Below are 26,195 nucleotides of genomic sequence, written 5' to 3'. Positions count from 1 at the left end.
AGGTAGAAATCTGCAATGCAAAATGCAATGATATAGCTCAACATCAGGAATGGGCACAAGGAGTCATAGAAACACACCTGGACTGCAGATTTCAGAGCACTCCGATGACATTGCTGGGTAATCAGACACAACCTGTATGCTGTCTGTCTTCTGGTTATGGTGCCAAGGCGAATGTTTTCATGTACTTCTCCATCAGTCTGAGGTTATTAAAAATGAATTAGGAACATTAAATTGCTGTGAAGAGATCAGAAAGGAAGGGAACATGCAACACACATCAAAGTCTGCATCTTCTGTCTCCCATTTCTCCTTGTTCACCACTTCTCTAAAGTTCCCGATGGAGGGAGGAGCAGCAGCACCTTTGTCCACATCCAAACAGAACTGAGCACTGGAAAGAACAAATAAACAAAAACTCTAATTAGAGATCCTGTTTCAGGAAAGTAAAGTAGGTTTGCAAATGGCACAGCACTGGCCCTATCTGGACCTGGTCTGCTACCTGCAGTTAGGCAGTGCCCACTTCCATGTGATCTGGTGGCTGTTTCACAAAGTCGTCACTGAGAGAAAAACAAAGGAAATCAAATTTGAGTGCACGCTTTGGTTGTACTGATTGCCTTGGAATGGACATTGAGAACCCTGCAATGTGCCTTCAGGTCTGGGGGTAAACATCCAGTTCCCTGCATTAGGGCAGTCTGGTCACATACACAAAAGCCTTTAGTAAAATGGAATGCCTGACTCAGACCAGCCCTTCTGATTTTCTTGCTCATCAACAAGCTATTAGTTTATTTTTTTAAGTGCAGCCTTTTACTTCTGTTGTCTAAAAATTCTTACGCTAAATTATTCAGAACCGGAAAGCAAAAAATGTGAACCAAGGTGACTTTGCAGTGGTCCATGTCCCCACAGCTGGGGCTGCTCTGGCCTAGCTGATCTCCTCTGTCCCCCCAAATGGAGAGGGAAAGGCTCATGTGGTCACTCAGTTCCAGTGGGGCATTTCCCAAAAACCCCCACATACGTTGCCTTGTCTTGTTTTAGTGTCTTATCTACTGGCTGCCACTGTTTCCTGTTCTGCAGTCTAATGGAGCTTTATTTAACGCATTAGACTGATACTGAACTAAACTTTTAGCTGCATAATGCCATCATGTTGTTCTTTCTTATTATGTATTTTCTTCAGCCACGCCTAAGCATTTCAGTTTCTACATCCTTTGAATATCAAACACTCCTGCCTCGCCTCCAGTTGGAAATCATAACTTTAGGACACCTGCGATCCAAACTACAGCAAACAAGACAATGTCAACATGAACATATGCTGGGGGCATATAGTCTAGGTTTGCCCCTAGGCTTTAACTTTACAGGTGTGAAAGGATACTCTGCCCAAAGGAATGTCTATAAAATAGTGCAGAAGTATCTGAGCTAGCTTTAATGAGCTTGCATATGTAGTTGTGGCAGCATGAAGCCCAGCACAGGCTATCATTATCATGTACATTGACACATGTAAAGATAACACATTTAAACAGCAGCCTTCTGAAGCATGGTCTCCAGAGCTAGTGACAGAACGGGGTGGCTGGAAGGAAACCTGCCCTCCAGCCTTCCAGGGACAGAGTTCATCTCACCTAATGCTATATGTCCAGCTCTCACCTGCAGAGAGATCCAAGGGACTGCCTTCCAGAGGTGCCTCTGACTTCAGTGTCTACTTTTAAATTGCTTATAGTTAAGTGAGATGAATCCTGCCCTCTGTCCTTCTGGTTAGGCCTACATTGCAAGCCCTTGCCAACAAGGCTACACCATCCAGGGGTCCTTTGAGATTCGATTTGTGACCAGCATAGCTCTGTAAGCAAGAACTAGCTCATTAGATGTAAATATGCCACCGAACGCCCTGTTGTCAGAACAGCTTTCTTCCCTCACGGGGGGGGGGGGAGCAAAGAGCTGGGACAGCCGCCACTGGCTGGAGCTGAGAGGCATCAGCTGGTGTTATGAGACCAGGACAGCTGGGGACGCTTCCTGTATGGACACACTGGCAAAGCCTCTGGGGCTCCCGGCTTTCAGCAGAGCCCAACAGGGCGCCCTGACCTGGCAGGCAGAGCTCTGCTTTCAAGTGTGGAGTTGCCAATTGGCAGAATGCAAGGTTGTCATGCTTCAGTGATTCAAGCAAAATTTAGTGGCCAATTCAGCAGCTATGCAAGGAGTTAAATATTTTCTCATATTGCAATCTCTTATGGAAGCCAACAAGCCAACCAATTGTGGCTCGTTTTTGTGTGGTTCAAGTGTTTTCACTATTTTGTTTAAAAGGGGATAATGGGGTTTTCAAGATCCCCGGTCTCAATCGGATCCCACACTGTGTGCAGACCTCTTACATTCAAATGTACTCAGCTCTCCTGGAAATGCAGTGTTTGAAAATTAACTCCTGGGAAGCTTTAGCTCGTGGCTTCACATCTCTCTTGATACAGGACCCTATGTGCTCATGAAACAGAGCTGGCAATGCAGGGAAATGTTTCATTGGAGGCAGCACCGTGTTTTGTTTGAACTGTTTATGAATATCATTTGTTTTTCTTTTCTTTTTTCTGTTTATTCTTCTGAATACATTTCTGGTTCATTGGCTACAAAAACCTACTCGTAATTATGCAATGGAATATTGTTTCCTTCTTTTCTTCTATTTTCTTTTCTTTATTTCTTTTTTTTTTTAATTTTGATGTCCTGATGTTTAAGGAGTTTGCAATAAATATACTGGTGCTGATCTGTAATTGCATGTAAGATCAGCCTCACAACTGTGTTTTGTAAAGTTAAGTGCCGTAAAAGAACCCATGGGAAGGAGAAGGAAGAGAGGGAGTGAGGGGAGGAGAAAGCTTCTCTGGCAGCTGCAGCCTAGGCTGGTGGGCAGCAGCTTTAAGGAAAGATTGCTCACCCCGTTTTGTTCCATCTGGGTAGCAGCATGTATCACCAGACAGTGTGTGATGGCATTTTGTTGAAAACATGCCTGGAGAGAAACTTTTACGGCTCAGCTGTTTACCTGTTCCTGTATTCATGCCTGCAATAAATGAGATGAAAAATAAATCACGGAGTCTGAGCAATTTGTAGTCAGATCAGTGATTCAGGAGGCATGGGACCTCCTAAACATGTATATAACCTTCCATGAACACATACATAAGGGAAACACGTGGTCAAGTTGTATGTGCTGGTTATCTGTGGGCCCTCAGTAGGGCACACTGCTGAACTTCACAGCAATGGAACCTTGGTCAGACCAAGGCAGAGCTACATGAACCATGGCATGCTGCTGGTGTCTGAGCTGGGTCCCCAGTGTAGCAAAAGGCATTGCTGGGATGCAGGGCTGGGGATAAGGCATCCACTGCACTCAGGGCTGAGAGACCCCAACTTCCTGAGCTGCTCTGTGAAGGAAAATGCAATAGATACATAAATATGTTAAAAAGTATTCTAAAATATAATTGTGAGTAGTTTTTGTTTAAACACAATTAAAACATTTCACTTAGATTTTGTCCTTGGTCTTGCCAGCCTTTCAGTCTAATGGAAAGGTGCTTCAGAATGAAACATTTCTACTTTTGTTCAGAGATCTCTAAATTAGGACATTTTCACATTCACTTTCCCAATGCATTTATGAAATGAAATCCCAGTAATATTCACCCCATTTTCTGAGGCTGCCAAAACTCTGTACTGGGAAGGAATACGATCCCATCACAATTTCTCCAGCTGGGTGTTCATCTATTTTTAATCTCTATACAGGGAAATGCAAAAGATCAATGTTCTTCCATCAGCACTCAATTTATACCAAGAAAATTGATTATCCAGCCAGAAAATCTAGTTAATTAATTCCCCTTAAGATCTGTCTTTACTAAAAAAAATAGTGTTCTGGGGTGCAGGGGATGAGCAGCTGTGCACTGAAAGGCCGCCTAACACACCTGTGTAACTTGGCTGGGACTATGAAGCATGAGGGCTGTAGAGATATAAATCTGAAACATTTCTTGTTTTATTATCAAGTGACTGATCGTGGACGTGAGGTCATTAAGATCAAGTCTCTTTCTCAGGGGGTGTGCTTTCTAGAGTAGAAAAGAGACATTGCACAGGAGCTATTAACTTTGAGGGAAGATGAGGCCATATCTGGCAGCCCACCCATGCTGCACAAAGCCTATTGTGGGTCAGGAAGATGCCCGTGCAGATGCAGGTTGGTGAAGCAAGCCCCAGCCCTTGTGAGATGCCATAGCCATGTTCTTGCCACCCTCAGTGAAGCCGTTGGGTGGCCAGCACAGGGATCCCCACATGCCTAAATTCAATTTAACCTAAAGAAGAACCCTACAGCAACCCTCCCGCCCCAGGGCTGGCTGTCACCATACCTACGGAAGAGATCATACAATCGCAGAATATCCTGAGTTGGAAAGGACCCATAAGGATCACTGAGTCCAACTCCTGGCTGCATACAGCACCACCCAAAAACCAGACCATATGGCTACTAGTGGTGTCCACACACCTCTTGAGCAAGCTCCAGCAAGGCTGGTGCCATGACCTGTGGAGCACGCTCCAGTGCCCAACCAGCCTCTAGTGAAGAACCTTTTCCTCATATCCAGCCTGAGATGCCAGGGAATGAGGAAATTCATAGTAGATCAGCCACTGCCCTCCAACCGCCCAGAGCAGATTAATGGGAGCATCCCATCCCCTGGTGGGAGGTAAGGAGAGCAGCCTTGCCCTTTTTGTAAGAAGCCAGGCATGAGATCTGCAGAGCTGAGGCATCAGACACCTTTTGCAGCTCCGACCATCACAGCTCTTTCCTGTGCACTGTCAGCAGCACATACAGCATATGGGGTGGCTGTGCTCCAGGCTCTAAGGCTGTGATGGTCAGGGGAAGAGGAGGGGAAAGCAACAGGGAGAAAGGGAGCAGCAAGCCACCCACACCATCTGCTGCTGGTGCCCTGACAGCTAAGCAGCCCCTAAAGAAATGTTTGCCTTTTTAGTTTATTATATAACAGCACATGTAAAACTGCACTGTTACATATGCAATTGATATTAGTTATGTATAATTGTATATTTTCAGTGTATGTGAAATACAGTGCCAGTGACCACCCATCAGAGTATCTGGCACAGCATCTCACAGTAGGGATGTGTAAAAGCCACATGGATTCTACTGCTCCATGCGCTGATTGCCCTGCTTTGCAATGGAGAGCTGCTCACCCTCCCACACTGCTCTCCCTCTGCCTTCCATCAGCAAAATCTTTTGGACATGCAAGAAGAACAGCACAAATTCTTTGGTTTAAAGAAGATATTTACCCACTGATGCTTAACATCACAGAGCCTAATGATTTGAAGAACTCAAGAATCCTTTTTTTAAAAAAAAAAAAAATTGCCTTGCTGTTTTCTAGAACAACAAAAATGAGATTTCTGTGCTAACCTGCTCTGGCCAGGCTGGGTGGGTCCTCTCTATATGCCAGGATTGGCAAGGGCAAAAGTGGCTTGGCAGGAAGAGAAAAGGGTTTTCTTTTGGAGTGGACTGTAGGTACCCCAGCATCTCCATCTGACCTGCTTCCATGCTGCCTGGGACACTGTGACGGCCAGAATGCCACCATGAGGGACTTCTAGTGACTTCACCATGAGGGAACATCATACTACTATGTCAAACTTTAAACCACAGAAAATAAATGTGGGATGGGGTGAAAGACATTAAGGCCCTGCAGCATGTCTGGAGAAAGGAAATGAAGGTGTGAAGGGTCTGTAGCACAAGTACAGAGAGGGGCTGAAGGAACTGGGATTATTTACTCTGGTGAGAAGGAGGCTCAGGGAGACGTTATTGCTCTCTACAATAACATGAAAGGAGATTGTAGCATGGCTGGGGGGAGGGAGTCAGCCTCTTCTCCCAGGTGATGGTGATAGGAGTATGTCTTCAAGCTGCACCAGGGGATTGGATGTTAGAAACAATTTCTTCTCAGAAAGAATAAAAGAATAGTGAGATATCGAAACAGGCTGCCCAGAGAGGTGGTGGAGTCACTGTCCCCAGAGATGTTCAAGAAATATGTCAGTGGTGCACTGAGAGATAGGTTAGTGGGCATGATGGGGAAGGGTTGGACTAGATGATTGTAGTGGTCTTTTCCAACTGTAATTATTTTATGATTCAATGTCTCATTTCTCCATAAAGCCAAACTGCCAACTCATTAATCTCCATCAGGTGCTCCAAAGTAAGTGCTCTTTTCCCAAAGCAACACAGCTGGAATTAATCTTGCAACATATAGTGTGAAATAAATCACAAGGGCAGCACAGGCTGGATGCTACTCTCCTTCTTTTACTTTTTTAATAGGAACACAACATCTCACCTGCCAAACCTGAACTACGGTTGTGGAAACAAAATCAGTAACAAAGATCTAGGTTTGCCCACCTGGTCTCACAGGAGAAATACCATTAAACCACAGTGAAGCTATATTAATTGTTGTTTTTTTTTTCCTTTGTGTGTGTGTGCTATGAAAAACAAACAGACAAACCAACAGAAAAAAACAAACAAACAAAAAAAAGCCCACAAAAATCTGGTCTGCAGAGCAGCACCTAGCAAGCCATAGTTGCTAAATATCTTTCTGAAAGGAGGGAAACCATCTTCCAGCATACAGAATGGTATTTCTCAGCAATGCACTTTCATCCACTTGCAAGATATCCAGCTCCCATCCTACCCCACCAACTCAACTTTGGTTTCCCAATATGGAGAAAACTGCTGGTGCTCCCACTGGTAGTGTGAAACATCCCATACAAGCTGCCCTGTGCCTGTCCAGCTCAGCTTACTCAATGCTGAAAGATGTGGGTGAGCTGCTGTGTTAACTGCATTTGAAGGATCCTACCATAAAACAGTGTGAGGTCAGCAATGAATTAAAAAAAAAAAGAGTGTGTCTTCGTAGATCTCAGCAGCCTTGTCTCCCAGCTGTATGCGTTACATATGAATGCAGCAGCAAAAACTCCAAGCTCCTCTTTCTATGGATATCTTAATCCCAAAAGAAACTCTCCTGCAACACTGAATTTGTTCGGGCAATCTCCTCATGCCTGAGAGGAGCCTTACAATGTGTAGGACTTCTCTCCTTGGAGCATCCCAGGGCAGTTCCTGTCTCCCCTGGCAGCTCCTGGCCATCCTGTTCTGGCACTGCAATCTTTATGGGGAGAGCTGGCACAGCTCCTTTGGCACATCTTGTCCTAAAGTCCAATTAGTGTTGTTTATGCTCAGATAGTAACTGAAAGGATAAAAAAAGTTATGCTTCAGTTGGTCAACAAGAGCGAGGGGATAAATGTAATTAAAATAAATGCAATATATTGTGAGATGCTACCATTTAATTAAAAGTATATGAATTATGCATGTGTCTCTCCTACAGCCTGTAAATGTGGGCTCAAGCAGTTGCTGATACGCTCATTCACGCTAGCACCCCATGCAGCACACGGCTGCTTAATGTCCCTCTCACATTCTGTACAAATCTTTAGGGGTAAATAAGAGCATACATGGGGTGTCTGCACTTACTGCTTTTCCACGTTCTCAGGCAGCCAGGCTTGGACCTCATCCCACCACCTTGGGAAGATGGAGAACACCTTTTGGGTACCTCATACAATATCAGCCCCCAAAATCATGCCCTTTAGTGGCATACAATGGCCCAAAGGGAAGCAGTAGGGAAGGGACCAGGAGAACAGTAGATAACTCACAGGGCTGAGATATAAGTAAGAATCTCAAAGGAGGAAAGAGCTCAGCACTCACAGCTCCTCAGAGCCAGCACTGCCCCATGTTCCTCAGGGCTGGGCTAAGCTGCCAGCAATCTGATGGCAGGCCCTTCCATTAGTATGGAAGAGCATCCTCCTGTAAACAATCTGCTGTCCTTAGAAGTAAACAGGAAGTCTTTCCCATCAAGGCAGACAGATGCTCTTTGCGGAGCTGCCATGCCCATCACAGCAGATTGCATGCAGGGCTATGCCATCCATCTTCTTCTAAAGGCTGCTTCCCTCTCAGCTCATCTACCAAATGCAGTGAGCAAAGTGCCGGGAGAAAAAACAGATCCCATTATTATTAGCAGAAAATGCAACTGTCCATTATGAAATTAAAACAGGAAGTGAAGCATCTGGGGGAGGCGGGGAGGGAGATTTCTCCCCCTAATCACTTAACAGAGGTCTATACATAGAGTTAGAGCTTGCAGTAAATCACGTCTTGTAATTGGCCAGATGTGCAAACTTGTGAAACATTAATCCAAATGTTCCTCTCTGGCTGATTTACTGTTGACATGTTCCTCATTTCCATGCCTTACAGAAAAGAGAATGGAAAAGATCTTTCCCTTTTCTTAGCATGCTTTCACAAGTTCTGCCTGTTTCTTCCAGTTAAGCTTTGGCCTGGGTTCAGCAAGGCACTTAACGCTGCACCACATGACTGTCTCTCAGGCCTTGCCCAAAATAGATGGGGAAATTCAAACAGCATCCGACTGCATGTGATGCCAGGACTTCACATCATGAGATTTCTGACTAGGTGCATTTGATCAGCCAGACTCTGCTGTTTTTCTGCATGCTTTCTCACTGATGAAAGGAATAATACATAACAAAGCCTTGAAGCTATGGCCTTCTGTAAGAAAGATAGGTGGTTTGTTTTCTTCCCTTCATGGCTAGGTCGGGATAAACACGTTGGACTGAGCTTGCAGGGCTCAGAAGATGTATGGATCTCATCTCCTGCTGGATGCTGGAAGCAAAATAAAGTTCATATAAAAAAAGAAATAAAGTTCATATAGTGGGATTTCATCTAAAACATCCACATGGAAATGGGATCACTTCAGAAGGACTAGCAATGAACGTACAGGTATCAGTTAGATACTGAACCCAAATAAATGTGACCTCTCTCAAAAAAAGAAGTCCTATTGGCATTTCTACCATGGAAAGACAATGGACAAATGCTGCATCTGCTTCAGAACAGCCCAGTTAGAACTTTCTGGCCAATCTGGAGCAACTGGGCTGTCAACAAGAATTAAAATGAAGCAGCCAGCATTGGTACACAACATGACTTATAAGCAGTTAATCCGTTTGGTCTAGAAATTGTGCAAATGTAAACTCTGCTGTTGGTTGATAGAATTTCTATTGGATACGTACCACTGGGATATAAAAAAACAACACAGTGATTTAACTCTTGTTTTCTAGGAGTTGTACTGCAGAAAGCCCAGACATAGCACCAGCAAAGAAAGGGTAAGCAGGTTGCATTAATGTTGAGGTGCTTGAGATGCTTCTGAAGGCACAGGCTTGCAGCTGTCATAGGGTAACTCAGAAAACAGGCTGAAATCCACAGTAACGGCAGTCCTACAAAACAAACTTTCCTAGCTTCTGGGCTCATGAGAGGCAGGGAGAGAGCTCTTAAGGAGAGACTCCAAGCCCCTTTCCTTGGAGTCAGGCTATACCCTGTATTTGTCAGACTTCTCGAGCTAAAGAAAGGAATAAATCCTTGCTTCTGCTCTGAACAAACCCTGTCATTCAAAGCTGAGAGAGGTCTTGCTTATCATGATAAAGAAAATTCAAGGCTTGGCACTAACCAGGGAGGGCACAGTGTACTGTAATCAGTGTGGTACAAAAAGATTTGAAGAGAAAACCTAGTAAGAGTCCTGAAGCCCTAGGAACCAGAAGGACAGAGTAACTACTCCCACATGAATCAGCACACATGTTCACACCTGGAAGAAACCTAAACAATACCTCAAAGGAATAAACAGCTCCATGTATTTGCTTCGGTGGCTTTCCAAGCTTGCTGGAAAATGCTTTATTCGTAGGCATATCTATATTCTTTAATCAATTGACATCCTTTTCTTTCTGCCCATTTACTCTTAGACCGTATTGTTTTGTAAATCACAGAGATGGTTCACTGGAATTGTTAAACTTCACTGAAATTTTATGCACAATGGCTGTGTCTCAAGCAGGATAAACAAGCAAATTGATCAAGGTCTCCTGGAAGCAGAGCTATCTGATTCTCATGCAAAGCAGTAAGGTGAAACTGATCAACCGCCCTTCTGAGGGGGGTTACAGTTTGCTGTTTTGCAGAGCTACCATGGTCTGCAAGTACAAAGGCAGAAATGCACGGGGCAGAAAAGGCAGCCAACTTCTACCTTCAGCACAGGTTCAGGAGAAGAGTTGGGAGAGTTATGGGGATCAGGGAGTGACGGAAATGTACTTAAGAGAAACTGTCATCCCATTTGTCTTATGCATACTGCTTCTAGTGGGAGAAAGAAAAAAGTCCTGAGAATGTCTTCTATTCCTTAGCTTAGGAAAACACACACAAGACCTTAACCTATAAATGTTCCATGCTCCTGTGTGCATTGGACTTCAAACCTTTTGAAGGATGGATAAGACATGAAAATCATCATTCATGAAATCATGAATAAAAGTCCATTTCTTTCCCATATTATCATGCTAGTAAATACCACTGATTCTTATCTGCATCTTTGGCACCTAAATTATACATGTATATATACATAAAATAAAATAGCTCACACAGAAGTAGAAACATCTATGGCCTCTTTTGCTACCACTCCACAGCTAGTAAGAATCTAGAATCTTTAAAAATAATAATAATAAATCATAAGCCACAACTTGTGACTCAACGTAACTCTAGCTGTGGTCAAGGCAAAAAGGGGTGCAGCAGGCTGAAAGGAAGCAGTGCACATGTGTACACAAGAGCTGCTAAAATAAACTACTCGAATACTTCCAAATGCACACTGGGGCTGGGTGGCACTGGCAGCTCTCTGAGTGAACCAGAGGCATAAGAGCTGGAAGTAGTCTCACTGCAGAGGACAGCACTATGTATGGTTTATTCTGATCTTGGACAGAGATACCATTGGAAAGACTGGTCCTTGCCCTTCTGTGGCACAGTGCTCCTGCTGCATGCTTTGTACCGCTCCTAGGTTTTTGCCTTTGTACAATTAAGCATGTAAGGGCATGGATCTTCTAGAAAATGAATGCAGTAACAAAACAGCTACTTTGTTCATTCACCTTGCAAGACCTGAAAATGCAAATGTTGGCTGAAAGAAGGTCGTGAGTGCAGGGGCGGTAAGTGAAAACAGACTGTCCCTCGTGAAAATTAGATTGGCTTCCATGAATTAAGAAACTATCCTCCACAATGCATGGAGAAGGCTCATCTGCTCCTGGGGATAATATCTCTCAGACAGACTTGCAATACTGTTGAAAACTGGAAATTTGAAAAGGGTATTGAGTACCTGGCAGGAAGGCGGGGCCAACCTAGGGGAGCTCAGCTGCATGCAATGCACCTGAGTGACTGGAAAGGGAGGAGCCTGGATCCACCCCTTCCCAGACCTCATTTAAGGGTTGGCAGTGAAACTGAGGGAGTCTCCTTAGAAGTCTTTGTTGTCAGGCCTTTCCAAGGGTAAGTAGTCTCTTCTTTATCTTTGTATTCCCTGCTGTCATGTTTGAGCAGTTCCTCACTTGTTGTAGTCTGGGATTGTGCTGCTCTGCTGTCATTATTGTGCATTCTATTGTGTTATAGGTCTTAAAGAAAGGGGGGGAGGGGAAAAAGTACTGAATTTTCCAGTTCTTCTCTTCTAATGTTCTGTATGATTTTAATATGACATAGCTGTAATGATATTGGTTGGAAAAGATCTCCCGATCTTATTAACCTGAGTTGATTGAAGAATCAGTATCTTTAAGTAGATCAGTAGCTTCTGGTTTCTTATTACTGTGTGGGTTTCTTCCATCCCTCTTATCAAACAGTAGTCAGAGTGTTCAGAGATGCTCATCTTTGAACCAATGTGTTCACTGCTGGATGAAAGAAAGGAAAAATATGTGGGATACTGACATGAAGGGTTCACTATTCAGATTGTTGTTGTTTCTCTAAGATTTACTTTAATGTCCTGAACCATCATATAAATCAGTGGAAAGACCAAGAACAGAGTCAGTGAGAAGGCAAAAATGCCTTGCCATACCTTGGGCAGAGCTTTACTACTCTGAAGACTGCAGTGATGGTGGAGATGGGCTTTCTTTCCTAAAATTCATGTGAAACTGTCAACTTCAGGAAAGATGTTTCCTAATGTTACTCACGTTTCTTTTGCACTGCTTTGCCTGCCCTGTCAGGTAAGGGGTTAGGAAAAAGTTATGACACTGTCAGTCAAATTATATTGCTGTACTGCTTACAGCACATCTCTTGTAACTTCCCTTAGCAAAGAAATGGAAATGAGTAAATCTCTTCTCAATTGCCAAAAAGATATTCAGTTTGCTGGAACTGGTGAGATAAGTCTAAGGCATCCTGCAGTTTGTCCCAGCCAAAAGAAAGATTAACCTGCTTTTGTATGGTGGAAAGACTGCTGTCTGCTGTTACATGATCTAGAGTCAGACAAGATCAAAAATACAGGCAACAGTAAGCTGAAAGGCACTGGCACAAGGCTGAAGGGCACAGTAGGTGACCAAAAGCATGCATCTTGAATGCCCAGACAGTGTTCTGGCAAGTTATTTTCATCTTTTCTTTTTTTTTCAGTACTCTTGAAGAGATTCGTAATAAGATGAAAATGAGATTGGGAGAGGAGGAAGGAAGGGAAGTCATTTAAAAGTAAAAATCTTTTGTTAGGGCATTCGGACACAGCTGAGTTATCCAAGCCTTCTGCACCCTAAGGATTTAATCCTGTTATACTTAGCATTTGCGAAGCAGATCATATGTACCATCTCATTTTGCACTGGAAAGGAAGCAAGGATTTTAGGATGTTCTTCATTACTGAAACAAACATTACAAGTAGCTCTAGGTTTCTGGTGCTGGCCATGTAGAGACCATTATAACCATGTCAGATGGGGCAAGGGAGTTGGTGTAGGGGCTGACAACAGAGGGAGTGACTCACAGTAAGTGTATGCAAAAATGCCATATCACAGCAATAAAATCAGATGAGTAATCTGGTAGCTAGCCTTCAGGGAGCTGCCTGGCTGATCTCAGAGATCTAACTGCAGCAAAATGTCAATGTTTTCATACCTCTGACATTTCTTTAGCTTCAAGAGGCAATAGTGAATCCTCCTTGTCTACTTAATAAGAGATGACTATATCAGGAAAAGCAGGTAACACTTCTTATCTTAAGAGACAATACTGAAAATAATCTTTTCTTATTGAATTTAAGAGTAACCAGCATAGAAACCTGGCTAATTAACTAAAGCCATCAAACAATCCTTGAATAGATTTAGTTTCAAGTGAGAGTGAAATAGATTTAATGCCTAGGACTCATCCAAGCAGCTCCGGCACATCCTGCCTTTTCTGCATCTCCAGTAGGGTAACGTTCAAGGAAAAGTTGTCTGTAATGCACAAAGCAGAATGAGGCAGCACTCAGGGCTTAGTAAGCTTACGACATCTCACAAGAGCGTGTAGGCCAGGTGACTGCTGCCATAAGCTCGCACAGCTCTGTTCTGCTCACAGCCTCATTTCCCTTCTAGGAAATGAGGCAAATAGAGACTGGTGAAAATAAGTGTGTCATGACATTTCTGAAGGGCAAAATGAGGAGACTGAGCTGCTTTGAAGTTACTTTCAGTTTTATAGGTAACGATAATGATGCAGGTGTTCCTTCCTTTTAAAAAAAGGCAGATGCTCCTCTGCACACAGATGTACCAGTAGCACTATAAATATATATCATTTTCAGACATCTCCAGGGAGCAGCCTAACTCTTGTAAGAGCTCCAGCAGGCAGCAACCTCAGTATACAGCAGAGGCTGACACTGGAGATTTTGCTGCTCAGCCAGGACAACTGTCCTTCAATCAGCACAAATTTAGTATGGCTACCAAAAGACAGCAATATTTGTTGCTTGAAGAAAAGCACTGTGGGACTGAGGGGAGTATGGAAGAACCTGGGCATATTGGTGGTTGTATGGGACCATTCCACTTCATCAAGAAGTGCTTGGTTACTCTGCTGCTGCTTTGTTGAGGTAATGGGATATTTGACCACTTTGGCCATTATGAGAAGACAAGATGACCCTTGACACTGCCCTGCTCAAGACATAATGAAAAACATGAGACACTTCCAAATCTGTTTCTGGATTTCTGCAGTCTGACAAAAGACACTTTGCCAAAGGTGACCAACCAAGTCCCAGAGCCAAAGCAACATTGCTGAGTCAGCACATGGCTGTATTATAACTGAAAGATAGCACTTGATGTATCTAAGGTATTAGCACATGTGCCTGTATCTGTCAGTTTAGTCAGCATTGACTGGGCAAGGATGATTGAATCAGAGGAGAAATTACCAGAACTTCTGAGAAATGCAAAGAAATAGGAGCTTGATGAGCAAATGACTCCATAACCCCTTCAGGTCTAGTAACAACAACATCTATCCTTGGCAACTTCATGGCTGTCCCACAGAACTGCTTCATGGTCTGAGAGAAATGCTGCTTCACGCTGGCAAAACTCTGTCAGATGGTGATATTTTCCTTGCCTGGGGTTAGGTTTCTTAGCTGGCAGACTGCACCATGTGGGAGGATCAGGCGGGCTTCACGCCTGTCCCATATGCTGCTCTTCCTCTGTAACGACACAGGTCTGCAAGTCTGGTTGAAACTAAGTGAATGGCAAAACAGCAACGCTTATCCTGCTGAGAAGTATTTATTTTCAGGTAGATGCCATGCTTATTTGTGAAGTTTTCCAGGTACTGCCAATCTTCAAGGCCTTCTCTGGTCCTGTTTGTTTTCCTCTTGCTCTCTCTATATGTCTGCATTGCCCTTGCAATACAAGTCCATCCAGACTTTAGGCACCTCTTCATTTTTTGCTGGGGACCCCACTTTGAAGTGCATTGTCTTCTTCAGCTTCTTTTGAGACCCCAGGAAATTTCTGAGAATAAATATTTACCTGTCTTCTTATTGCTCACAGTCAGAAATTCAAATATTTGGGAAGCCAAGAGAGTGTGTTTCTACGAAGGTAGAAATAGAAGTGCGCAGTTCACTCCAAATGAAAATGTGAGCAGCAAAATAGACTAAATTAATCTTTTTCTCAAAGATAACTTTTAATGAGGCAGGAGTTCTCTGCAAGTTGAAATGTTTTTGCTGTTCTTCTAAAAAATTCAAATAGAAGAATAAATTACATTTTGTATCACTTTCTCTTTAATGTGATTGAATGGGGATGTTTTTAATTAAGACAAATCTCTATGTTGATAGTCTTGATTAAAGGGGCTTTTAAATAGTTTATCTGCCTGGCTACTTTCCTTCCTAAAGCTCTGAAGAGGAAGATATCTTTCATGTTGAATTTAAATGCTTATTATCCCTTTGAACTCTGCCAGTACACTTATTTGAAATATTATTCTTCCCTTCTAGCCTGTGGTGTCCGCTCACCAAGAGGTTTTAGTAATGCCACTCTCTGGGGAACATTGCTGGCTTAGCTGAGCCCTGAACAAACAGGTGGGGGGTAATATTTCAAAGACTGCTGTGATCTGCTGTCTCATTTCTGTGCCAGCCCTGTAATAGGGACTCATGACATCTGTATGGTTCTAGCACCAGAAACAATGAAGCTTTGGTTTTGTCTGTGGGCCTTGTGTTACAATAACGCTAATAGCTTATAAGTAGTGATCTTCGCTCAAGGCATTCCCACTGCGGTTAGCAGGGAGCAGGAGTAATATGGGGGAAAGGGAGATGGGATGGGTAGGTTCACAGAAAATCACTTTAGATGTGGTACGAATCAATAGAAATGTTTCTTACAAAGCCTGCCAGAATTTTTTTTCTAATGATGGATATCACAAGTGTTTTCTGAGCAACTGGAGTCCTCTTCAGTGTACAGACCAGTGTACAAGTGCACTCGTGTTCTTTCCTTTCTACTCATCTGCAACACATTCCAGGCATCTGCCAATTTCAAGTATGGCAAGAAGCTCACCTGAAGGTTACACAGCTGGGCATGCATGAACTGCAGGCACCTGCATCTACTAGGAAACCAGCATGCTTGCTCACTTGTGCCAGAGAAAGAAATAAATCCAGTCAGTGCTTACGAATGATGCAGTCCTCTGTGGCTGAAACATTGCCCTCCCATCCAACAGTGGAAACTGTTGGGGCAGATGCATAAACAGGAGCTGTCATGAATAAATGGGAATTCTTATTCAGAAGGGCATGAAGCTAAAGTTTCATTTCCTTCTGCAGCACACTTGGGGTCAGAAGCAAGCAGCAGGTGAGCTGCTGGTTGTTGAAGCTATGCACAGTGAGGGGAAGAACTTCTGCCTCCAGTACTCCCAGTAACAAGAAGAGGGTGGGCCTGTGAGGGAGTCTCAGCCAATTCTGAAGAGCAGTTTTGATTTAAGAAGGGGTTACAGGAGCACCAGGCTCTGCTCAGGCCTTCTTCCAGCCTCCTATAAAACCTCCCAGCATGGGGAAGACTGGAAGGAGAGAAGCATGAGGAAATCATGTCTCTGATGGCAGAGGACAAACAGTGAAGGAAAGGGGGGAAATGATGTGAAGGTCAACTGTTCAAACAAAAGAACAAGGAAGCACTGAGAATGTTTGGTCTTGTAATTCTGCCTTGTGCCTTGTTAAGCCAGCAGTCGTTGACTTAGCCTGTATTGTCCATGTGTCTCTTGAGCCTGTGGCCAGCTGAATCACTAAATGTTTCATTTGCGACCTTTGAATAGTATTTATTTTCAAAATGAAGTAGGATGGTAGTTTGTATGGGGGGAAAAAAAACAACATCACAGTGCTGTGGAAGAGCTCCCTCATGTCCCTGAAGCTGAAATATCAACACTGCATCCCAAGCCTACACAGGTCTCCTGTAAAATGCTACTGGGTCCCTCCATTAGCACAATTAGAACTATAAAGTAGAATTATCTTCTATTAAGAAGTAGGCCTTTGCTTAGCCATAGTTCTGAAGATCTTTGTGTGTCAAGTTTTTCAAAATGGTTAAATATGCTTTTGACAGTAGAGCCCCAAAAGTAGAACTCACAAAAAAAAAAAAAGACAAGATAAAAATAAACACCGATCAACTCTTTCATTTATTGCAAGCTGTCAAAGGGGACAGGTTCAGTGTAAAAACGAATGTGTGACTGTGTCATTAGAAGTTGAGTCACCATACATGCGCAGGTAGCTGGGCGGAGTGGCTGGAATGACTGTTGCTAACCTCAGCTTCAGCATGGCCTGGCTGTCAGGAAAAAGTTTCTCAGAAGCAGGAGTTTCTTGTTTTCTGAAATCTCTTTTCAAGCTGGCAATGAAAAGCCAGAATTCTCTGAATAAAGAGAAGTGAAGTATCAAAACTCAATTTTCTGGTGATAACTCTTTGGATAAGAGCAACTTGTATGTACGTATACAACAGTCTTTTGCTGTAAGTTTGAGGAAAAAGTTAAGATCAAACAAAAACTCTGGTTTCCTGAAGAGAATTTTAAAAAGACACACTTTTCTTGACATTTGCTGGAAAATACTGTCAATATTGGTACTTTCCTACAAATAAGGGTTTTGATAAGTTTGAGGTTTCTTTCATGCTGTGTGGTTGGGCACTGGAGCAGGTTCCTCAGAACACATGCCATGGCACTGAGCTCGCTGGAGTTCAAGAAACATCTGGATAATGCTCTCGGACATATGGTCTGATTTTTGTGTTGTCCTGTGTGGAGCCAGGAGTTGTACTTGATGATCCTTGTGCATCCCTTCCAACTGTGCTGCTTTGCAAGTGTGACTGCCACATCTCTCTTGCTCCATCCTAGAGGGAATATAATGGCGTCTGCTCCTTACCTAACACTGTGTTGCTTGCAGCCTGCACAACTTGTCATTGCACCTCCTCAGCCTGTCATGCACTGTTCTCTTGGGATTTTTTTTTTTTTTCTTCAGCATGTGGCTGGCACTCGAAAGGACTAATGGCATGCACAAACTCATCTCTCCTGGGGATGTCTAGAAGAAAACTGAGATGGCAGATTTACAGTGTCTACAGATGGCGTCAGCAGCAGACACCAGCACCTCTGCTTTTTCTGTTTAGTTTCAGGTTTCCGCCTTCCTGCAATAGGTGGAAGGACTTTGTCCCAGCAATACCTGGGGTCAGGGAGGCTGCAGGGTGCTGGCAAGAGAATGCTGCTGTTACCAGTAAGTACTGAACAAACCTAAGCCTTTTTGCCACCTGCTGCTGCATTTAGTGGGGTGCTGGCATATGCAAATATTTTCAAGGGCATTGGGAGAGCTAAGCACACATGCAGGGAAACAGAATGGCAGAGCGGAAGAATTATTTTTTTTTCTCTGAGTACCAGATTGACATCTGGATTTTTTCCCACTGTTTCCCTTTCCCGCTGATGAACTCTGGTTTCAGTAAATGCTGTAAAGATTATTTTCCTGTCTTAAATCAGCATAGCAACAGCATCAGAACAAAACTCAAAGCATCAAGTTAGCAACGTACTGAAAGGGCTTCAGAATTCATCATATGCTGTCATTTATTTGAAGTATAAGGGAGGGGGTTCTGCATAGAGTGCACCTTAGGCTGTTGGCAACCTTTGCTCTGTGCACATGTTGGCTGGCAAATGAAGACAAGTCAGTTAAATACCCATTCTTTAATTAGGTTTATCCCTGTAAGCAAGAAAAACATTGAAGTAACCTGAGGATATGTTACGTAGCTGCAAAATAGAAACATGAAGACATAAGTTTATTATTTCACTACAAGAAAAACACTGAGGCCCTGGAGCGTGTCACTGCCCTTCCCTGGACACTGTGAAGAATCTGGAAAACAAGTTTTATGGTGAGAGGCTGAGGGACTGGGATTGTTCAGTCAAGAGAAGAGAAGGCTCAGGGAGACATTACTGATCCCTACAGCGACCACAGACAGGAGGTTGTAGTGAGATGAGATTGCCCTCTTCTCCCAGGTACCCGTGACAGGAAGAGAGGGAATGACCTCAAGTTGCACAAGGGGGTGGTTTAGGTTGGGTATTAAAAAAGATTTCTTCTCAGAAAGTGCAGTGAGGCATTGGAACAAGCTGCCCAGGGAAGTGGTGGAGTCACTGTCCCTGAAGGTGTTCAAGAAATGTGTGAGTGTGGCACTGAGGCACGTGGTTAGTAGGCATGATAGGATGGGTTGGTGGTTGGACTGGATGATCTCATTTCCAGCCTTAAAGTCTCTGTGATTCTATTATTTATTTCTGGTGTTGCATAAAGACCTTAACAAGAAAATACAAGCCATTTATCCTTCTTTGGTTAGCAGAAGCAAGAGGAGCAACTGGTACTTCTAGATCCTTTCCAAAGGACACAAATTATCTTCTAACAACCCTCGAATGTGATGTGTTTGCCCACACACTGACTGGCTCATGTATTTTATAAAATAGTCCTGTACTCTGATGTCTTTGAGGAAATATCCCATTCTGACCTCTTTGGCACTGCGAGAAGTATAACTGCAATTGGCTAGTTTAAACCAATAACAAGTAAAATATTAAAAATGTCTGCAAATAATGTAAAAAAGACATTTCATGCTCTTCAAGGCTCTACTGGTAGCAGACCTTTGGGACAGATCACAGTGAGGTAAATGGCTTTATGCTGGGTTCACTCCTGCATCCAAGGTTCCAGGTCTCCCACACACCTCACGAATGTCAGCACAATCTGCACTGAGAGGCTCCATTCACCTCCTATTCTTTGATACCAAATGTCTTGGCTGTAACTAATTTTCCCCTTGTTTTAAGCAGCAACAAAGGTGCAGGTCGCTCTGAAATCAGCAATCACTCTATACCCATCTCTCTGACTTCTATATGAGCACAGGTAATGAGCACAGATGTGCCTTTCAATAATGGCATGCAGAGAGTGCTGTTTCAGACAAAAGTGAGGATTTACAATGTAATTTCCTGTCAGTGCTATGCAATTGACCCTACTACCTGAGAAAGCCTTTATTTTCCTACTAGTTATATGCAGAGGGCTCTGAATCTTTCCACCCTAAAATCGTTCCTCATCTCTCTGTGTGCATGTCGTGCTCCCTCTGTTGCTGATGGCTCCCACTAACGCTTTACACACGTTCAGTGGGCGAGCATGGAAAGTAGGCTGGAAGGGACCCTGTAGCTGTCGTACTGCTGCAGACCTGGGGGCCCCGAGTTCGTGGCGGCTCGGCCAGAGTCCCCGTCCTCTCTGAAGGAGGGGGCAGCCCAGCAGCAGCAGCGGCGGGTCCGAGCGGGGAGCAGCGCTCGACCTGCGGTGCCGTGGCGCCCCTCTGCGGCCCGATGCCGCTACTGCCCGCATCCTTCAAAAGGCGACGGAGGCCATTTTCTCGGGGAAGCCCCAGGCAGGACACGTTGAGGCCGTGATTCCCCCTACGTTACCGAGGCCGGGCCCCGGCATCCTTGGGAGAGGACATCCCTGGGTTGTCTGAAGCAGATGTCCCTTCCTGAGGCTTTTGCTGGAACGGGTGCAATGCGAACGTGTTACCCTTGTTTGGAGCTGCTCCAGCTTCCACAGGCAGAAAACAGCAGAGAAACAAACTAACAGTTCTTTTCTCCTGCCTGCTTACGCCCACTTCGAAGACAAGGGTGTTATCATTATTGTTAATTATTATTTCTTTGACTATTGCTCTTATTTAGGCTCTGAACTATCAGGGAAAGACTGTTCTCCAGCACACAGAACTTCTTAAAAAAACTTTTCCTGCAGTTCTCTGGATGGAGTCTCAGGAGGAAATGGGGATTTTTTTTTTTTTTTGTTAATTCTTATTTCTGAGTTCCTAACTAATTAGTATGAAATGACATTGTCACACATGGAATTAATTGAATTCTGCCAGTACTGCTTAAACTCCTTAAAACATTCCTACCTAAATGAGTTCTTTGCTAATACAAGCTGAATTTTCAGCTCTCTGGGCCAATTTTTGCACAATAAGTAAATGTATTTCTGCATGGGGAGGCCTCAGTGCAATACCCTCTATTGCGAGTTCTAATAAAAGGCTGCTCTGTTTTGGCTCCTTATTAGAATAATGCTATAAATAGCCTTTTGTAGCAAGGACTTTATAAAAATGGGGTTATTTTTGCTCCAGCACCTCCTGGTGCACATTATGCCACCATCTGGTAGATCTGGCTTCCAGGGCAGCTCTAACTCCCAGCACTTCATTCATGCTGGGGTGGCATGGAGTGCCAGAGAGGTAAAAAAAACACAACTTCAGAGAAAAGAAATGACTGCCTGATGTAAATAAGCACACGCATACACACACAAAACCTGCACCATTTCCATATGCTTTGGGGAGGCTCCGTAGTGCTTGCTGAAGCAAAACTCATGCTGATTTAGTGTCTAAAACTGCAGGGTTTAGTCTTCAGATTGAGGCATGCTATGCGTTCAAAACAGAACTCAGAGACACTGCTTTTTTCCCACATTAGATTAATTTTACAGAAAGAGTGCTGTTGTGAGCAGTATGGGCTGCAGAGGCATGATGGCCATTGGATCAAGACCAGATATGTAATTCCATGTAGGCAGGAAAAGCAAGGTTTACCAGTGCTAAGCAAAAGATGATCTAATGATCTAAAGCAGTTTTTATTTGGATGGTAACATACTGAGAGTCGGCATTTTCTTGTCTTTTTCCAAAAGATGTGAAGCAGTACCATGCCTCCAAAAGCCTTATACATCCCTTGCCTAGCAGCTTTCTGAAATCCCACACATCTTTTCCTTCACTAGGTTTCTTTGTTTTTCTAAGATGACCACTGTTTTTCTCACAGAAGATGTTCTTAATTAATTGTCACCCAACATTTTTTCCTTCAACAAAAATCTTGAAAAATCTCTGACTGCAAGATACTCCTAGTATATTTTCTTTCTTATTTAAGTCACTAACACAACTACAGAGTTTTGTAGTCATGGGTTGTTAACTGTAGCATGGTAGTTCTTCTCAAAGCAATCAAGGTGACTGCTTAATTTCTATAATTTGTATTACTGTTTAATTAAGGGAAACCTAAGATAACTTACTGGCAGGGCAAATACATATACCACATTGAACAAGTCTGTAGTAAGGGTTTGAGGAAACAGCATATGGATTACAAATTCCAGTTGAGATTATTGCAGAGTTATTGCAAGAATGCTGCTATCTCATGAGTTGTTTTATTAGCATTGGTGGATACCTACTGAGTTTTTGACATGACGACTTGATGGAAATAGGAGCATTAAAGTTTAAGGAGCTTTTCTTGAGGCATAGATATGTTGAGGAAGAAGCTGTAAAAACTTGACCGTATTCTGGTTTTGGGAGCACACCAGAAACAGTAATAAGCTGCCATGAGCTGAGTAAGGAAGCTGAGCCTTTTAAAAGAGGACAATTAAATGGAGAAAATCCATTAGATTATGGATAGAAGAAGGAAAGCAATAGTTGCTTCTTCTGGTGCAGGATCCCGTGTGCCTGACCACAGAAGCAGAGGGGAAATCTGTTTCAGATGAGTGATCCCAAAAGAATGAGCACAGAGGACACACATTAGAGGTTTCAGTGGACTCAAACTCTGCCAGCATTACTGGCCTTTCCACAGCCCTCTCCCCATGTCAGGTTGTTAAACGACAAGAGGGTTTTACCTCCCAGTCCCCTCAGTACAGAGCTACAGTCACTCCTGAACAACAAAAAAACTGGAGATTGAAACAAGATTTATTTTTGCATCTGTTATCTAATGCATAACTCAGGCATGTCCTACCTGCGGCCTATGTCACATGCAGCCTGGCATGGTTTCCAGTGTGTCCCACTACCTGCCTTGCACCATCACCGCGGTTTAGCTCTGCCCCACCAAGTGGCTTGGCCTGGCCCCTCAGCATCAACTGAACATCTGTGTGCTATTAAACCTGACAGAGCTGAAACCAGAGCATGGAGTGCTCTGCATGGAGAGCACCTTCCCACCAATATTTCATTACATGTTGTTGCTGTGTGACAGATGGCAGCAGAGGAGCAGTCTAACAAAATGGCATCTGACATGGAAGTGCAGGTGGAGCAAAGGTCATCACTGAATCCCTCTATGTGGAAAAAATTGCACCCACTGAGATTCACTGACGCCTGCTCAATGTTTGTAGAGACCAACAGAGGCAAAGGGTGGTGTTTCAGAAGTGGTAACAGTGACAGTGGGTCACCTCCGGCAGTACAGATTTTTACAACCATAGCATTCAGACTCTTGTTCACTGCTGGCAAAAATGCAGAGTTAATGGTGATGACTATGCTGAAAAAATAGTGTTTTGTAGCTAAGAATGTGCTCTATTAAATGATGTTATTGTGCTGTATGTATTTGTTATCAATGCCATGGAAATAGATAGGAGACATTACTTTCACTGCAACCTATGTATATGCAGTCCAAGACAATTCCTTTCCCTTTAGTGTGGCCCAGGCAAGGCAAAAGGTTGGACACTCATGCCGTAACTTATTCCTGAAGCTTTCATTTCTAGTCCAAACAGCCCCAAATGAATGAACATGAATGAACAGGGGAAAAGTATATTTTGAGCAATATGCAGAATCAAGAGACTAGCCTCCAGGGATGAGTGAGAAAAATCCCGACCTCCAGTTCTGGGAATGGATGGCTAGATTGAGCACCAGCAAACAAAGAAATTGTCCAGGATAGTGTGAATAAATCATAGAGGCATTTTGGCTACTGGATCTCCCTGAAGCAGAAGATAATAGCTTAAGAAGCACTGGAAATCACCAGACCTGTTGCCACTGGAAAAGGCTCCCCAGGGCAGAGGTCATGGCCCCAAGCTGCTGTAGTTTAAGGAGTGTTTGGACAGTGCTCTCAGATGTAGGGTTTGATTTTGGGTGGTCATGTTGGAACCAGGAGTTTGACTTAACAATCCCTCTGTGTCCCTTCCAACTCAGGATATGAGTCTGTGGCTCCATACTTAAGGACCACAGTGCCTTCTAGCATGCAGTTCATATATAATGTGTCATTTGTATGTCCCACTCAGGAAAGGTGTCACCAAGTTGTGCAAGCCACAAAGTACAGCCCATCAAAAGTTTGAATATTCAAGAATTAACACTGCTCATGAAACCAGTTTCATAGAATCACAGAATGGCTTAGGTTGGAAGGGATCTTAAAGACCATGTAGTTCCAACTCTGCTGCAATGGACAGGGTTGCCAGCCAACAAACCAGGGTGCCCAGGACACCATCCAACCTAGACTTGCATGCTTCCAGTTAGGGTATCTACTGCTTCTCTTGGCAACTTGTTCCAGCATCCCATTACACTGCGTAAAGAATTTCTTCATACCATCTGACATACATCTCACCTCTTTTAGTTTAAAGCCACTCCCCCTTATCCTTTCACAGTCAGACCACATAAGAAGTTGGTCTCCTTCTTGATTATAAGTTCCCTTCAAGTACTGGAAGGACACAATGAGGTCTCCCCAGAGCCTTCTCCAGGCTGAACAAGCCCAACTCCCTCAGCCTTTCTTTATAGGACAGGGCCCCAGACCTGGGCTACTACTTGCCAGACTCCACCTCGCCACAGAGCCACAGACTCTTGCTAATAATTTTTGGTTGGCAGCCTTAACTACTCAATTACATTGGGATCTTCCCTGCAGAAGTGCTGCCACACAGGCATTGCTGTTAGTTGCACTGTGGATTCTCCTGTTTGCTGCAAATGCCACTATACTCTTCTCTGTGAAATAACGAGGGTCCTCATAAGTGCTCCAGCAGTCGAACTATGGCACTCCTTTCTACAAGCAAGCTGTTTTGGTAACAGGGACAATGCTTAGGTGAGGTTTTAGGAAAAAAAAGAAAAAAAGAAAAAAAAAATGTCAAGAGTTGTTTTAATTTTTAATTTAAAGAATTTAACAGGAAGGAGGCAAACACAATAGGGTCAGAAGCAGTATCTTCAACTTTGTAAATGAGCACAGCTCCAGTGCGATCACTGACAGTATCTCAGCTGTCAGATTTAAATGATAGCTCTCATGTAAGTGCATGCAATGCAGATAAACATCCCACATGTTTACTTTTGCTGTGAAGCATTGCACAGTGCTCTCAAGCCTGCTTCCAGTGAGGAGAGAATGCACACAGCTGACAGCTGTTCCAGTGCTGAGCAAATGCTTATTCACAGGCAGTATGGCAGTTGTGTGGCTATTTCCAAAAGGAGATGGGGGGCCTTCATCAGAGCTGATTATTGCTGGAAAGAATAAGCCACAGCCTTATTTTCCCATTAGCCTGATTTGTAAGGGTTTTTCTATTGCTGTTTGCTTGTTTTCCATTGGCCCTGCAAAGTTTGCCAAACTGCATTGCAAGGGGAAGAAGAGACTCATTATTTTGTATCTGAGCATGGCGCTGCTCTCCCACAGCTTCTTACATAGGTTGCCTCAGAACACATTGAATTTGAATGTGATCAAAATTACTCTTGCACTTTTTAGCCCTGAGTGAATGCTGCTCTGTTTGGAGTGAGCACTTGGTGCTCGCTGGGAGCACTGCAGCAGTCAGTGCCTCTGACAGCCCAGGGGCACGGACTCACCCCAAAAGCAGCCCCACCTTAGAGTAACTCCAAGCAGTCGTCAGCGATCAGAAATGAAAGGTGTCACTGTAATTGTTAGGGTACTGCCAACTGCAGCACGTCGTTCAACCGTCCCACCATCACCCCCCGAAGTTTGGCAGAGTAGAGGAAGTGCAACCACGCAAAACCCCACTAAAAAGCGAGGAGTTCTGACCAGAAGGCACAACCAAGCCCTGAAGTAGTGTGCGAGCCCGCTGCCTTAGTGCTACCCGCCGGCACCACGCAGCAGAAGCACACGCGGGCCGCGCCGTCCCGCTGGCCAGCCCGGGCTTACCTGGGCGCAACGCGGCTCTGGTGGCTTGGCGAAGCCCGCCGCCCCGTCAGGTGGGAGCACGCACACCCGCGGGGAAGCCGCACACCATGCGAGAACGAACGAGCGGCTGCCAGCGAGCGGCTGCTTTACCTGCGATGAACGTAACTCGGTCCCGCCTCACAACTCCTCCAACCCCACACGGACCCGGCGTGCAGCAGGCGGGCGGGACGGCCCCGCCGCTCCAGGGGCGCCGAGACCTTTTGCGGTGCCGCCACGCGGGGCCGTCCCACACCCCGTCCTACGTTCCCTCCCCGCGCCCCCGCCGACCCCAGGGCGGTCTCTCCTCTCCGCTGCGGCTCCTTCCCCGCCGCCCCCGCGCTGCCGGCGGCGCAGCAGCCCGGGGCGGGCGCGCTCGGCGCCGCCGCCTCCCCACCCCGCCGCCATGGCGGTGCGGAGCGCCGGCGCTCGGCGGCTGCTGCTGCTGCTGCTCCTGGCCGGCTCCGCCGCCAGCCCGGCGGAAGAGGGCGGCGGGCGGCGGGAGGCGGGCGGCGGGGAGCAGGGCGAGGAGGCGGCGCGGCCGCACCACGACTCCTCGTACGGCACCTTCGCCAGCGAGTTCTACGAC

The 26,195-nt window shown here is 44.6% G+C and overlaps 1 long non-coding RNA gene across 2 annotated transcripts; it reads right to left on the bottom strand.

The window, feature by feature from the left end:
• Window positions 1–271: 271 nt before the first annotated feature.
• LOC128091216 (uncharacterized) lies at window positions 272–25,873 on the bottom strand. Of its 2 annotated transcripts, none has more exons than XR_008211299.1 (3): window positions 25,721–25,873; window positions 2,894–3,016; window positions 272–385 (listed from the first exon to the last, which is right to left on the bottom strand). It is a non-coding gene; the product is annotated as an uncharacterized LOC128091216 (long non-coding RNA). The 2 variants fall into 2 exon arrangements; XR_008211300.1 differs by lacking the exon at window positions 25,721–25,873 and adding an exon at window positions 25,592–25,711.
• Between the last annotated feature and the right edge of the window lie 322 nt (window positions 25,874–26,195).

Source organism: Tympanuchus pallidicinctus, unplaced genomic scaffold (assembly GCF_026119805.1).
Source record: "Tympanuchus pallidicinctus isolate F22 unplaced genomic scaffold, pur_lepc_1.0 scaffold5, whole genome shotgun sequence".
Taxonomy (NCBI): Eukaryota; Metazoa; Chordata; class Aves; order Galliformes; family Phasianidae; genus Tympanuchus; species Tympanuchus pallidicinctus.
The sequence above is the reverse complement of the archived record's forward strand: the minus strand, read 5'-3'. Positions and strand labels throughout refer to the sequence as shown.